This window comes from Culex quinquefasciatus, chromosome 2, assembly GCF_015732765.1.
Source record: "Culex quinquefasciatus strain JHB chromosome 2, VPISU_Cqui_1.0_pri_paternal, whole genome shotgun sequence".
Lineage (NCBI taxonomy): Eukaryota > Metazoa > Arthropoda > Insecta > Diptera > Culicidae > Culex > Culex quinquefasciatus.
Window position 1 is genome coordinate 106,260,767 of NC_051862.1, and position 15,362 is coordinate 106,276,128.

Sequence of the window (15,362 nt, forward strand, 5' to 3'; positions counted from 1 at the left end):
ACTTTTTACACGGCGCTCACGCACATTATCAAACCAAACGTTTGGTAGTGTGTGTAAATTCCGTGTAAAAGGGATGTCAAACTAACAAGTGACCCTGTTCGTTTGAAAACAGTTGGTGTCAAACCATAGGGGTTTGAGTGTATCAACACAGCATCATGGTGTGGGTATGTGTGTGTTAGGGTGGTCCAAATCCGGACTTTTTTGGGGCTACCCCTTGAAATCGAAGATTGACCCATCACTAGGCTAAATTCCAAATTTGAGCTCATTCTGACCACGGGAACCCCTCCCTCCAATCGCTTAAAGTTTGTATGGGAAAAATCGTCAAAATGTATGGAGAAAAGCAACTGTTTTACTTTTTTACACTGTGGAAGGCGCCATAATTATCCGATTCTTTCCATTTCTCAAATGTAGAACCTTCATCAAATTTAGAACAACTTTCTCGAAGACAGCATATTTTTAGGATTTTTTCTCGCGAAGTTATTAGCGCCCAAAACTGACCCTTTTTGCGCGGCCAGCTGTAAGGGGCTACCTAACAACGATGTTTATTTCCAATTCGTACACGCACGTGCTCTCTCTCAGGTTCAAACTCTCTCACGAGCTTGCTTGCCTACCTGCCTGCCTGTTTACCTACAAGCGCGCGCTGTGCTTGGACTTTTGTCGCCGTCGTCGTTTTCGTTTGCTATCCGCTGCGCTGCGTTCTTGACGTCCAGAGTTTTTTTTTTTGAATAGGACCAATAAACTATGGTCTTTCATATGTTTATAGGACCTTATCAAAAAAAAACTCTAGACATGTTTATTATTATGTTGAACTAAAATACCAGGTTTGCTTTGAGATTTAAAATTTAATGTAATATGTGATCAACAATAGATATCATATAATAAGAGCGTGTGAGAGAGAATACAAATTTGATGAATTAGTTCATCCATGAATCGTCATCTGTTCTGATCCAAACCTAACAAACGTTTTGGATTTTAATTTATCTGCTTTGGTTACAAGAAATACCATGCATTTTTTTTAGATAAAAAAGAAGGAATTTTCTTTAGATTTTTTTTTAAACTGAATCTAAATGAGTATCTTAAAAGAAGGCCGCAACTGCAAGATCTGAAGGTAGTTAACGATTGTGCAGAAAGAGATGTTTCCTGAATCGAAAAATTTACAGGTAAACTAACAAAAAATGAAAAACAGTTGCAATATTTGTTGCAGGTGGTCTAGGATCACAGAAAGAAATTTCCAGAAAGAATAAAAAAATAATTTTAGAGAGTATGAATGAAAATTTGCAGCAATAATTGTAAAATTGCCTTGATTTGTTCTGATTTGTACTAAAGTATATTTTTGTTAAAGCAAACTACCTAATGGAACAACATTTGTATTACCTGAAGATTTTTTTTAAATAATTGAATCATTATCATGTTTCTTTAGCATATACGAAAAACTGCCAAGCATTACGCTTGGAAAAACAAACAAACCCTGTTCTCATGACATTTGCTGTACTTTTTTAATCGAGCCTAAGCTCTCTTTTCTTTAAACTATTTTTTTCAGCGCAGTTTATTTTTTATTTTTGACATAATTTAAGAATTTATATGCTAAATATATCTCAAAACAATCCTGCTATTTTAGTTGAAAATTATAATAAACATGCCAGAAACGCAGCGCAGCGGATAGCAAACGAAAACGACGACGACGACAAAAGTCCAGCAGAGAAACAGCGCGCGCGCTTGTAGGTAGCCAGGCAGGCAGGCAGGCGAGCAAGCTTGTGAGAGAGTTTGAACCTGAGAGAGAGCACGTGCGTGTACGAATTGGAAATAAACATCGTTGTTAGGTAGCCCCTTACAGCTGGCCGCGCAAAAAGGGTCAGTTTTGGGCGCTAATAACTTCGCGGGAAAAAATCCTAAAAATATACTGTCTTCGGGAAAGTTGTTCTAAATTTAATGAAGGTTCTACATTTGAGAAATGGAAAGAATCGGATAATTATGGCGCCTTCCACAGGTAAAAAAGTAAAACAGTTGCTTTTCTCCATACATTTTGATGATTTTTCCCATACAAACTTTAAGCGATTGGAGGGAGGGGTTCCCGTGGTCAGAATGAGCTCAAATTTGGAATTTAGCCTAGTGATGGGTCAATCTTTGATTTCAGGGGGTAGCCCCAAAAAAGTCCGGATTTGGACCACCCTAGGTGTGTGTGTGTGTGTGTGTGTGTGTGCGTTTTTTTTACAGGGTCGGAATCTACTACCAGACACCTGAGGATTAATTTCTCAGGTAGTGTGGGGTTGGAATTTCCCGACCCACTAAACCAGTCCTTGAACGCCATGCCCTTTTCCCCCCGGGACCACCTTTCGGTATAACTTCAGGGGGAGGCGTTGCATTTTCTGCACTAGTCTACTTACAGGATCCATGCCGGATACTAGAACCATTTCACAGTGGACGGAAACCCACCTCTAATCCCATTAAATTGAAGCCGCTGTTTATTTCTTCTGAAAATAGTTTTTCTTATGTGAAATATGTGCATGGCAAACCCACCGGAAATGACGGGAAAGGGTCCATTTTGCCCCATTTGTCCTAAAAATTGGAATTTTCTTGATTTTACATTTATAGGATATCAATATACTTATTTTGATGTAAAATTAGCAGGAGAATCGAATGGTCATATTTTCGAACCATTTGGAGTGACCCATTTTACCCTATGGGCCCTTTTTGGCGCATTTCGGTAATTTTACTCCTGTTTATAGCATTTAGCGTAGGAATTTCGTAAACTTATTTCTACTATGCGTGCAAAATCGGCACAAGAATCAAATAATGCTTATTTAGGATCATTCATAATAACTAGTTTTACCCCATGGACCATTTTTCTAATTTTTCCTAATTAAATTTATTTATAAGTGTTTTGCGTATAATTTTAATAAACTTATCACTGATATTTGTATAAAATGGCCATGAGAACTGAAAAACACTGTTTTGAAATTATTTGAAACTTCCTATTTTACCCCATGCCCCTTTTTAAAATATATCATATAATTTGAATTGTTTTTCGAAGCAATTTGCAAAATATGGTGATAGATTAATTACTTTGTAATGTGTAACATGACCAAGCGAATTCAATATTTATATTTTGGAATTGTTTGAAATAGCCCGTTTTACCCTATTAGCCCTCTCATCATGCTTAGGCAATTTATTGCCTTTAGAAGCTATTTGCGTATAATACTTATTGAATAATGACAATTATTTGTGTTTTATGGACAGAAGAATTGAACATAGGAATTTTGAGATAACTTTGAACTGTAAATGATCAGTGCATCCTGCTCGTTCCCAATGTAAACATCACCAGCCTGACCAGAATAAACAGTTTGTAACTGATAGATCTTGTTGCTGAAAAGTTAATAAGGCCTTTCCATTTTTTAAGTTTATGTCCCTCGACATTTGAATGAAAAAGTGTTTAAAATGCATTTTACACCTGCACTGTGGTTTTGCAATCATTAGTTTTCGAAATATCTATGTATTGACGCCTTTTTTTTGTTCCGAGAAAAAAAATCCGATACTACTCTTCTTAATGAAAATAAATCTAAATATTTTTAATCGATCCCAAACATGCTACATATGATTTAAATTGCAGGAAAGTCGAATAGACTTCTATTTTCAGTAGAATTTTGAAGTTTTACGAAAAAAATATTGTGTAAGCTAATTTACGAGCCAATTTTGAAGATGAGGGTAACTTAAACTTTGATAAATATTTGCAATGGCCGACATACAAGTAACCTAATTAATCAACTCATTTGAAAATTAAAAATAGAATGCATTGAAAAAACTTTATTGATGGATTTCCTAATTTTAGTGGATCAACTTAACCGATCTTTTCATCATGCTTTAAAAATAAATATTTTATATCGATCATAGCAATTCAATAGACTGAATGGCACATCTGGCGCAGTATTTTGCGGATTCGGTTGCCAATTTCTGAGATTAAGGATCTAGTAAACTTTCGCCTTATGTTTCCGGGATCTGAATTTCTCGAGAAACGGGAAAAATATTGTAAGAATTCTGTGAATTATCCGGATCCCGGGATATTTTTAAAATAATAATAAAAACTATTTATCACTACTTTCGTTGAGTAATCTATACAAACTGTAATATGAACAGGGATAGCAGCTATTCTAGATATTGTAATTTTATTTAGTTATTTTTTTTTATTTAAAATCAACCAAAATTCTTGATCCAATGAGATTCATATTAAATGTTTTGTTTTATTTATTTTTTCTTATTCAGTATCAATATGTATGTAAAAGCTTGAAAATAAAACACAAATTAATGTCTTTTATAATGATAACGATAGTGTCAATGTTATTACCATCACCTGAATCAAATCAGGACTAAAGTCTGATTGGAGACAATAGATTTTACAGCATATAATTTGGAAATCGGAGAACTTATTTTGTTTTTAAGAATTTTCTTCAACAAGCCAAATTAATATGCCAAATAAAAAATGATTTACAAAAAAAAAGTTTGTGAGAGATTTGTTTTATCATGTTTGACCTCTCCTCACTTTCGCAAATTAGAAAAGTCCACCAGCAAAAATTATTCCATATCTTCTATAAATTTTCAGCCTAAATTTCCAGATTTGATTGATTATTAATATATACTTATTTTTTTTAGCAATATTTGTTTATCAAGCAGTCAAATCCGTATATCGGATTATAAAAGGCATTATTTTCATGTGCTTAAAAAACATTAATTCATAAATATTTCCATCTAAGACAACAGAAATAATTTAATGCAAAATAATACGAAACAATTACTGACAAGTTTTTGGAAATCAGAATTTGAATTTGCTTGTATTCCTGCATTTTTACTTAAAAGCAGATGAGTTTATCAACATTTTATTTATTCACTTAATATTAAACGACAATATTTTCAAATATAATTAAACGATTTTCGGTTTGTTTTTACATGTTAACAAACAACGATTACTTTGAAATTTTTATGAGGCTGATAATTTGTCCATATAAATCTTCATAGCTATTCGAAGTAATCATTACTAAAAAATGTATCTTGAAACTTCGGCAAGGTTGCAGGTAAAGATGAGAAGACTTTAAGAAACAACAGTTTTGTTATAACTTAATAATAGTAACCAATAGTGGCAACACTTTCAAATGAATATGTATGGAAATGAACTAATGAATAAAGATTAAAGTATAAAAATTATGTATTTTTACATCAGGTTTTCAAGTGGATTTTTATCAACAAGAAGAATGAATGGAAATGATAATCAGAAAAGAAACCAATAACAATTGTTTTAAATACATAAAATCTTATTGGCTGTTAAAAAAAAGAATATGCTTTTAAAGTAATTTACTCCAAATGTTATTCTTTAAGTGTTTGATGAACAAAATTTATAAAAATTTCAATAAACAAAATAATCATTCTCGAATAATTATTTAGCCTAATTCATCCTTTTTATGAAGCAATTTTATCAGAATCAAAACTCTGTACCGCAAAGTACCATAGTAGAAATGATAAACATACCATAACTCTTCCAAAATATAAAAAAAGAAAACAAAATTTTGCAAACAATTTCAAATTTCAAATTCGGTTTTATTGGTGAAAAATCAAGATACAATAAGTTCTTTTGAGGTACAAAACAGAGTTTTGGAGTTCCTTTCAGCTGTGTGTTACACTATAATCCATTTCGGAACAGTTATTGCTTGTAAAGGTGTTATCAAGAGTATGAAAAATTAAGAAAAAACTTACTAAACTTGCTAGGAAAAGCGGATAGAAATAGAGAAAGCTTAAAACTACACAGCAAAAAATCCGGTGGTAAAATCGCATGCAAAAGCATGCACATCACCTTCGTCAAAATAAACACTTAATATTACACACTGCATGTACAATTTTTGCTAACACAAAAAAAAAAGTTGCAACCGAAGGGATTCAAACCCCGCACCAACAGTACGGACTGACGCCTTAGCCCACTCGGCCATCAGACCGATGAAAAGCTGTAAGGATAAACGCATATATGAGCTTGACATTTCGGTCAAGTAGGTTTCCCATACTGATGGGCTACATATTTCAGGGTGTAAAATCACATAAAATTGCATAAAATAATGCAATATTTAATTTACACCCAGAACTTTTACACGCAGCTGGATTACTATTTTTATAGCTGTGTAGATCACAGTTTTTTATCCTTTATAGATGTGCTTAATCATTAATTCCCCGAGGGCTAGAAATTGCTCCGCCGCACGCCATGGCGGAAGATAATTATTATTGAAATTGAATGTACCTAAAATGTTTTTTCGTGGAAAGGTAGCTCCCTTTTCGATATATGTGACCTAGAAAATATTTCACCTAGGGATTTTCGATTTTTTGTCATTTTCAGTTTTTTAACTGTATAAATGGTGGCGCACGGTACTTTTGGTTACTTTGCGGTTGCACAGCACCTCCCAAATGCTTTTAATTGCAATGGATACTGATCAAAGGGGTCGTCCATGAAATATTTCACAATATTTAAGGCCCCACCCACCCTTACAATCCCCCTCCCACCCCACCCCCCTAATTTATTTAACAAAGACAATAACATTATTTTTAGTATGCGGCGTCCATAAAGTATGTCCGGCACGTTTTGTAATTTGTTTTTTTTTTTTTGACATTTTTACTTTTTTTAGTTCTGAGTTCAATCAATGCCTTGTATCATGTTTGATTTATGAGTTAAGCTTATCTAACATCAAATAACTTTTTTGTAAAAATTTTAAGCCTGAATTTTCATTTTTTTCTATTTCCAGTACCCTTGGTATCCTTACACAGTTAGTTGCATATACCTAGCTCGACTTATTTCAGCACAACCGATTAGCAGAAAAAAAAAACAAAATTTACGGTTGATTTGGCTGACGAGTGTTAGGTAGTGCGATTCTCGGCATACTGCAAAATAAGTTCATTGTGTTTTTACTGGAGTGGGGCCTTAAATATTGTGAAATATTTCATGGACGACCCCTTTGATCAGTATCCATTGCAATTAAAAGGATTAGGGAGGTGCTGTGCAACCGCAAAGTAACCAAAAGTACCGTGCGCCTCCATTTATACAGTTAAAAAACTGAAAATGACAAAAAATCGAAAATCCCTAGGTGAAATATTTTCTAGGTCACAGATATCGAAAAGGGACCCCCTTAGCTACCTTTCCACGAAAAAAATGTTTAGGTACATTCAATTTCAATAATAATTACCTTCCGCCATGGCGTGCGCGAGAGCAAAGAACTCCGGCAGGGTAAAGAAATCTTCCCCGGTGACTTCTTGCTGGGCTGCATTGCCGCTACCGGCCGCGACCACGCTGGCAAACGATCGCCCCCAGCCAGGAGGGAACGCTGAATTGTCCGCTGGAATCGTTCGCTGGCCAGCTGCAGGAACGGCTGCACTCGTACTTCGTTGAGGAGGGTGGGACGCTGCTGCTTTCTTCTTCCTCTTTTCCTGCTCCTCGAGGTAGGACTTGTGCGCGACGCATCCGCGGTAATTACCGGAATGGTTACCGCCGCAGTTCGCGCACTTTACGCGCGGCTTGGTTTGTTCTGCGTTTCCCCCAAGTCCGCCTTTCGTGGCAGTGCGCACACCTCCGAGAGGTGTGACTCACCGCACTTCACGCAGCGGGGCTGGAGGTTGCAGTTCCGCGAGCCGTGGCCGAATTTCTGGCAACGGTGACATTGCGCTGCGTCCGTCGGATTTTTTGAGTAAAACCGTCAGTTTACCCAAAAACCGTCCAACGCCTTAGTCCGCCGCAGGTCTTGAATCTTGACGGTGCCGCGGTCGAAGTACAACAGGTACAGTGTGTGTGTACCTGTGACGGTTGTAGCTGCTTTCCTCGTCACTCAGCCTCGCGAACTTGTTACTGGTGGGAATGTTGGCGGATGTTGAAGCGCCATCGGTCGACGGATTGCCGGAAGTAGCTGAACGGAGCCTAAAAGGGCTGCGATCCTGGACGCGGTAATTAGCGTGTAATAATTTCGGGTCAAATCCTTTGGCGCACACACTCCCCGGCGCGATGGCGGACGACGCGGCGTTGGTTTGTTTACCTTTTTGCACACGGCCGGTAGACGAACTTCGCGGGTTTTTCGCACTCGAACTGCCACGGCCACGGCCGGCCCTTGGCATGCTGTTGGAGTAAACTCGCGGCTAATCACGGTAAATTACGGCGAAAAATTTCGAAAAAACGATGGAGCACTGAGCACTTGCCCACTCAGCGCGTTCCGTTTGAATTCCGTTAAGAATTCCGCTTGAGCGAAAAAAGTTCGAATCGAATTCTAAACAGTGTTCCCCAATCAAACCGTTCTCCGCTTGACGGGTTCATTCCGCTTCGAATTTCGCTTCGAAAATTACTTCGAAAATTTCTAAACAGTTTGTCAGATTGGGTTCCGCTTCGATTCCGTTTGAGCAGTTCTTGCACAAGGGCGACACCTGTGTATTGTGGAACCTCGATGACATTTCGCCGCGTTTCGCCGAAGCGGTTTTTCTTTTATTGTGTGAGTGTGGCCTGCTGAAGCAAATGTCAAATTTGCTCAATCTGTTTTTTTTTCTCGAGTGCCTGTTTTTTTTTTGATTTTTTTTTTTTTTTAAATTAAATATGTCTTTATTGAATATTCTTATAATAATTACATTTCTTTTACATGCTAAGTGGTATGGCCTAATGCTCTTCATCTTTGTTGTATTTTTCGTTTTATTATTAACTGATCACATTTATTTTATTTACTTCAAATTGTTTTACATTATTGCATTGAATCGAATACATTTGGGTAAAAAAGATAAAAAATCACTTTAACAACTAATCCTAACTTAAAACTAAAAAAATAAATTCATTGAAATATTCAAAATCACTAGAACGAGTAAACTACGAACTGTATTTTAAGATGAATGCTCCAAGAGTTCTTACTTGTTCCTGGCGAGTTTTGCAACCACGCAGTGTTGTTGTCATCTCGATGAAAATGTTCAAAAGTTCTTGTGGTGAAAACAGGTCACTACTGCTCTCACCCGTTGATGTTGGTTGGTTTTCCCTCGGTTGCTGACTGAAGCCTGGAGGTGTTGTATTCTCTGCAGCTCTTTGCCGCTGATTCAACGGCAATGGCTGCAGATTTGGAACCACTCGAACAGATACCGCTCCCGCAGGTGACGCCAAAGCAGGAAAATCCACGTCCGTGTATGCTGGTGGTGTTCTGCGATGATTTGGTTGGTGCCTCGTCGTCGCTTGCTGCCGAATTTTCACAAACTCAGCTCGTTTTGGGCAGCTTCGATTCTTGGTAGAATGGTCGCCGCCGCAATTGAAGCATTTCGCTTCGATGCTCTCGTTGATTGTTTCGCAAGCTTGAGTTTTGTGCTCACCTCCGCAGGTTGCACAACGACTCCTGATGAAACAGTTCCTTCCACCATGTCCAAACTGCAAACAGTTCGAACATTGTGTCACGTCACGGTGCACTGGTCGATAACGTTCCCAAGTCACGATGATGTTGAAAATTGCCCGAACTGCTTTCAGCTCAGACGGCGTTGTCGATCCTTTCTCGAGATGAACCAGGTACAGTTGATCACGATACTTGATGTCTTTGTTGTGTCTCGTCATCTTGAAGACTTCGATCACGTTCATACATACCATACCAATCAGCATAGCGCACCAGGTACGCGTGCTGTAGCAAGAAGACGCTTCCATCTTTCTCGATCTTGAGCTGCTACTCTCCAATTTCCCAGGTTACAGATCTTCCGGATATCACCATTCACTTGATCTCCCCACCGTGCGCGCGGTTTCCTGCTCTTCTGCCTGTTCCGCCAGCTGGTTCAGCGCGGTCAAAAGCAGTCTGACAGGCTGGCTCTCGTCCATTCGGGCGACATGGCCGGCCCACCTGAGCCTCCCGATCTTCGCCTGGGTGGCGATGGTCGGTTCTTCAAGAAACGCGTGCAGTTCGTGGTTCATGCGTCTTCGCCACACTCCGTCAGACACCTGCACTCCACCGTAGATCGTTCGTAGCACCTTCCGTTCGAAAACTCCAAGGGCACGTTCGTCCTCCTGCCGCATCGTCCAAGTCTCGTGGCCATAGAGGACTACCGGTCTAATCAGTGTTTTGTACATCGTCAGCTTCGTGCGGCGTTGCACTCGATCTGATGTGAGAGTCTTCCGTAATCCGAAGTACGCACTATTCCCGGCAAAAATACGAGTCCGGATCTCTTTGCTGGTGTCGTTGTCGGCGGTTACCAGCGATCCCAAGTACACGAACTCGCTCACCTCCTCCAACTCATCATCATCCACAGCTAGAGGGGTGAGACACGGGGGGCCAACGTCCTTCGAACCCCTTCCTCTCATGTACTTCGTCTTCGTCGTATTCATGCCAAGTCCTACACGCCTTGCTTGTACCTTCAGTCGGGTGTAGACGTCCTTCACCGTCTCCAGGTTTCTTGCCACAATGTCGATGTCATCGGCAAAAGCAAGCAACTGGTAGGACTTGTTCATGATCGTGCCACTCGTGTCGATGCCCGCTCTTCGAATGATGCCCTCAAGGACGATGTTGAACAGCGCACAGGATAAGCCATCACCTTGCCGCAGCCCTCGGCGTGATCCGAAGGGTTCCGCTAAATCCCCCGAAACACGCACGTGACACATCACACCATCCAAGGTAGCCTTGATCAGCCGAGTCAGTTTATCCGGAAATCCGTTCTCGTGCATGATCTGCCATAGCTGCTCGCGGTCGACTGTATCATACGCTGCCTTGAAGTCGATGAAGGTGTGATGTGTGGGCACGTTGTACTCACGACATTTCTCGAGGATCTGTCGGAGACAAAATATTTGGTCCGTGGTGGCGCGCGCACCAGTGAAGCCCGCTTGGTAGGGCCCCACGAACCTCCTTGCATGGGGTGACAGCTGGCGGCAGAGGATCTGGGAGAGGATTTTGTAGGCCGCGTTGATAAGCGTAATGCCGCGGTAGTTGCCGCAGTCCAGCTTATCGCCCTTTTTGTAGATGGGGCACACGACACCATCCATCCACTCCTCCGGTAGCTTCTCCTCCTCCCAGATCTTGGAGATTACACAGTGAAGCGCCCTCGCCAGTTTCTCTCCTCCATATTTGAAGAGCTCACCGGGTAACCGATCCTTGCCGGCAGCTCTGTTGTTCTTCAGCTTCCTGATCTCCCTCTTCACCGTTTCTAGATCAGGCGCTGGGAACTGTTCATCAGCTGCGGGCGCTCCAAGGTTGACTCCAACGCCGTCTCCGTCCGCTTCATCGCCGTTGAGGTGCTCGTTGAAGTACTGCTTCCACCTGTCCAACACCTCGCTTTTGTTCACGATCAGGTTTCCCTCGTTGTCCCTGCACACACCCAGTCAAATCAACCCGAATTCTGAAACGGAATCTAATTAGAATCGTATACAAATTCCGTTTCAAACGCAACAACCGGTTCGAACACGGAACCGGTTGTTGCGTTTGAAACGGAATTTGTATACGATTCTAATTCGATTCCGTTTCAGAATTCGGATTGAGTTAACTGGGCATCGGCTCGCGGCACGAAGCCTTTGCGGGACCGGTTCACCTTCTCGTAAAACTTTCGCGACTCGTTGACTCGGAATAGCTGCTCCATTTCTGCGCAATCCCGGTCTTCCTGCTGGCGCTTCTTGAGCTTGAAGACCGCGACCTGCCGATTCCGAGCCTGCCTGTATCGTTCCACGTTCCCTCTCGTCGCCTTGTGCAGCTTCCTGTCGTAAGCTGCCTTCTTCTCGGCGGTAATCCGTTGGCACTCGTCGTCGTACCAATCGTTTCGGCTGACTCGGATCGCACTACCCAGTGTGGCTTCCGCTGCACTGCCGATGGCTGAGCGGATACGGCTCCAACCATCTTCGAGCGAGGCTGCGCCAAGTTCCTCCTCACCTGGCAGATTCGCTTCCAGCTGCTGCGCGTAACTGTGGGCCACTTCCCCGTTCTGCAGACATGCGGTGTTGAACGGAGGGGCCCGCCGGCTTCGGCGTTGGTTGAACACCGTCGACAGCTTTGAGCGCATGTCAACTCCAACTAGGTAGTGGTCCGAGTCAATATTCGCACCGCGAAAGGTGCGCACGTGCGTTACGTCCGAGAAGAATCGGCCGTCGATCAGGACGTGGTCGATTTGCGTTTTCGTCCGTTGGTCAGGTGATGTCCAGGTGGCTTTGTGGATGTCCTTGCGAGGGAAGTAGGTGCTCCTGACCACCATTCCTCGGGAGGCTGCAAAGTCAATGCAGCGTTGGCCGTTGTCGTTCGTGACCGAGTGCAGGCTTTCTGGGCCTATTGTCGGCCGATACATTTCCTCCCTCCCAAACCGAGCGTTCATATCCCCAATGATGACTTTCACATCCTGCCGCGGACAGCCGTCATACACCTCCTCCAGCGTCGCGTAGAATGCTTCCTTTTCATCATCGAACTTTTCCTCGTGGGGGCAGTGCACGTTGATTATGCTGTAGTTAAAGAAACGGCCTCTTATCCTCAACTTGCACATCCGCTCGCTGATCACCGTGAAGCCGAACACGCGATCCTGCATCTTGCCCCGCACAATAAAGCCGGTACCCAGCTTCTTGTCCTTGCCGCCGCTCAGAAAAAAACGGGAATCGGTCTGCCGACCTGGCCAGTCGAGCACCTGCTCCTCCTCCAAGCACACCTCCTGCAGTGCCACAACATCAAAGTTGCGAGGTTGCAACTCATTCGCCAATGCGAACTGGAAACCCAAAAAGTTCAGGGATCTGCAGTTCCAAGAACCGAGTCGCCAATCGGTGATCTGCTTTTTAATGGGCTTCTGCCGTTTGCTCCGGATTTCCAATCTTCTTGCCATTCGCGATCCTCTTTTTCGGTAGGCAGCTTTATCAGGGCCGCGCTACCTAGCCTCGGGGCGACGAGGTCGCCTACGAGCTACCGAGACTTAGCTCCGGTTTTCTCTCGATACCGTAACGGGGGCTTTTGTCTCGAAGCCTAACGGTCTTCATATCCGGAAGAGAACGTAGCAGCAAAACATAAATACACTGCTTTGTGCTTGTGTGCTTTTGCGCTACCGAAATCACTTTCTAAATTTTCAACAATTTCAAAAACGTTTACCACCTTTTTTTCTCAAAAAAATTGCACTCTCGACACACCGCGATCGACCTTTAATGGTGTGCGTGTCGTCACCCGTAGCGAAACACTAGCCCAGGCCACGACCGATCACTTGTTTTGCTTCCTTTGTTTCTTCCCACGATGCCGCCGCTGTGCAGCAGAATAATCTTCACTTTTTCTGCTCCGCCACCGATCGCAGGGGAAATATAATTCACTGCACTGATTCCCGGCACCTTCCCGCGTTGATTAGTATCACTTTGGGTCGCGATAAAACCGAGTACCGTGGTTTTGAGGATACTTTCGCGGAGCCGTATCGAGGCACAACAAGCGCGCACTACTGCACTACACCGATCACGTTCAACTTAAGAGTTTTGAGCTCTTCTTTCAGCACGCTCACATCCATGTCGTACAGGCCTCGGAGGACCTGTTTCATGGGGCGTTTACCTGGATCGTCATGGCTGTAGTATTCAATCTTGGTGTTGTTCAGGAAATCCCGAACGTAGTTGTAATCCTTTCTGGTAGGTAGCAGAATTTTGAGTCCATCAGCACACAAGCGAATGGAAGCTCGTAAAGCACCAGATTTGATAAACCCGGTCAGCCACTTTCGCACCGAATCCGATGACAATGTTTTCACAAAAATGGGTGGCAACTTTACCCGTCGTTCAAATTCTTCCTTCTCGCTCACGTCCACAGGGAGGGTAGCGAACTGGTTTCCAGACGAATTTCGAGCGTCCTTGCTCAAACTGCCTGGCTTTGCAGGTAGCGCTTCGGCATTCTTTAGCTTCTTCAAATCTGCCGATCCTGCTGGTGAGGACCGCCTCTTTTTCTTGCCGTGAGGCATTTTTGCACTTTTAAAGCCTTTTCAGGAGCTAATATCCAGGAGTACCTCACTGATTGATGTTCCACAAAGGAATCACGTGTGCACGAGAAAGTTCGTTATGGACGCAGGTTTGAACTTAAATACTTTTGAGTGAATTAATAAAATGTAATATTGATTTTCTCCCTTTCCCAGTCAAATCAATCCGAATCCTGAAAAGGAATCTAATTAGAATCGTATACGAATTCCGTTTTAAACGCAACAACCGGTTCCGTGTTCGAACCGGTTGTTGCGTTTGAAACGGAATTTGTATACGATTCTAGTTCGATTCCGTTTCAGAATTCGGATTGATTTGACTGTGTTCTTTTGCAGAACCAAGCTAAGCCAGCCAGGAGGGAAGTTTTAACGACGTCACTCCGGAACATTTGCAGCACATTCTATCGGTGCTGTTGCACGGCAAGCTTCGCGAATTAGGACACACCGACTCGACAAACACGCACTTTGTGCGGCAGCTGTGCCGGGACTTTCCGCGGGAGCGTATGCCGGTGGTTCTAGCACCGCTGCTCAACCCGTAATGAACACTGCCTGAGGCAGTCTGGTGATGGAGATCGGCTACTCGTTTACGGCCTCGCTCGAAGACTGCAAGAATCACCTGCTGAAGGTTGGTGGCCGGGAGATATCGGCGCAGGATGTGGTCAAGGTTATTTCGTCGATGTGCGTCAAGCACGCGTCGCTGGGTCCAAGTCGGAGAAACGCTCCTGGAAGCCTGAGATCTTTGTGCAGGCACTGAAGGAAGGGGTTCCGAGCTTCAACTGGAATGATGGCTGTCTGGCGTTGGACCATCAGGAGTTCCTGATCAAGGACCGTCCCGGATGCCACCCAGGGCGATATCTCCGGGCGGTCGGCCGTGTTTATGACGCATGTGCCGTACCAGACGTACAACCGGATGGTGCCACCGCCGATTCACAATGTTTCCTGCAGGCAGGTTCCAACATCTAGTTCCCGACGCAGTACAGCCAGTTTGTTCCGCTGAGCCCGGCCCAGTTGCCAACAAGCACTACACTTGGTCCGCTTCGATTTGGTCAACCTAATGGAGCTGCACGTCGATGGCAGTGGCAAGAATCCGAAGTGTTGACCGGGGCCACCAAGAATGACGCCGTTACGGATTGCCCCGGGGAAGTTTTTTTTGTTTATTATTAATGGAAAATAAAAAATATGGGGACTGGGGGGTTGGTTTTAGGTGGGTGTTTAATTTAACGAGAAATTTTAAGAAAAATAAATAAAATTCGGAGTATTTTGCCAAACAAAACATTAAACAACCTCTTTGGTTGAATTCAAATTAACTTTGGATTCAACCAAAACAAAAAAAGAACAAACAAGAAGAAGAAGAAGAAGCTGTCAAAACCAACCCGTCAATTCCGTTTCGATTCCGTTTGAATTCAGCTTGAACCGATTTGCGGCGAAAACTCAAACGGAACCAGTTGTTG

At 42.7% G+C, this 15,362-nt stretch overlaps 1 protein-coding gene across 5 annotated transcripts in view; it reads left to right on the forward strand.

Annotated features, from left to right (window-relative positions):
* The window catches only part of LOC119766572 (26S proteasome regulatory subunit 6A-B-like), a 323,195-nt gene that overhangs the window by 232,690 nt on the left and 75,143 nt on the right, over window positions 1-15,362 (forward strand). The gene's annotated exons all lie outside the window — the stretch shown is intronic.